Source organism: Bison bison, unplaced genomic scaffold (genome assembly GCF_000754665.1).
Source record: "Bison bison bison isolate TAMUID 2011002044 unplaced genomic scaffold, Bison_UMD1.0 scf7180017864178, whole genome shotgun sequence".
NCBI lineage: Eukaryota > Metazoa > Chordata > Mammalia > Artiodactyla > Bovidae > Bison > Bison bison.
This window is the reverse complement of record NW_011494750.1, coordinates 3,014,105-3,014,693: the sequence shown is the minus strand read 5'-3', so window position 1 is coordinate 3,014,693 and position 589 is coordinate 3,014,105.

Below are 589 nucleotides of genomic sequence, written 5' to 3'. Positions count from 1 at the left end.
AAATGGATTAAAGATCTAAACGTAAGACCAGAAACTATAAAACTCCTAGAGGAGAACATAGGCAAAAACACTCTCCGACATACATCACAGCAGGATCCTCTATGACCCACCTCCCAGAATATTGGAAATAAAAACAAAAATAAACAAATGGGACATAATTAAACTTAAAAGCTTCTGCACAACAAAGGAAACTATAAGCAAGGTGAAAAGACAGCCTTCAGAATGGGAGAAAATAATAGCAAATGAAGCAACTGACAAACAACTAATCTCAAAAATTTACCAGCAACACCTACAGCTCAATTCCAGAAAAATAAATGACCCAATCAAAAAATGGGCCAAAGAACTAAATAGACATTTCTCCAAAGAAGACATACAGATGGCTAACAAACACATGAAAAGATGCTCAACATCTCACATTATCAGAGAAATGCAAATCAAAACCACAATGAGGTACCATTTCACGCCAGTCAGAATGGCTGCAATCCAAGTCTACAAGCAATAAATGCTGGAGAGGGTGTGGAGAAAAGGGAACCCTCTTACACTGTTGGTGGGAATGCAAACTAGTACAGCCACTATGGAGAACAGTGTG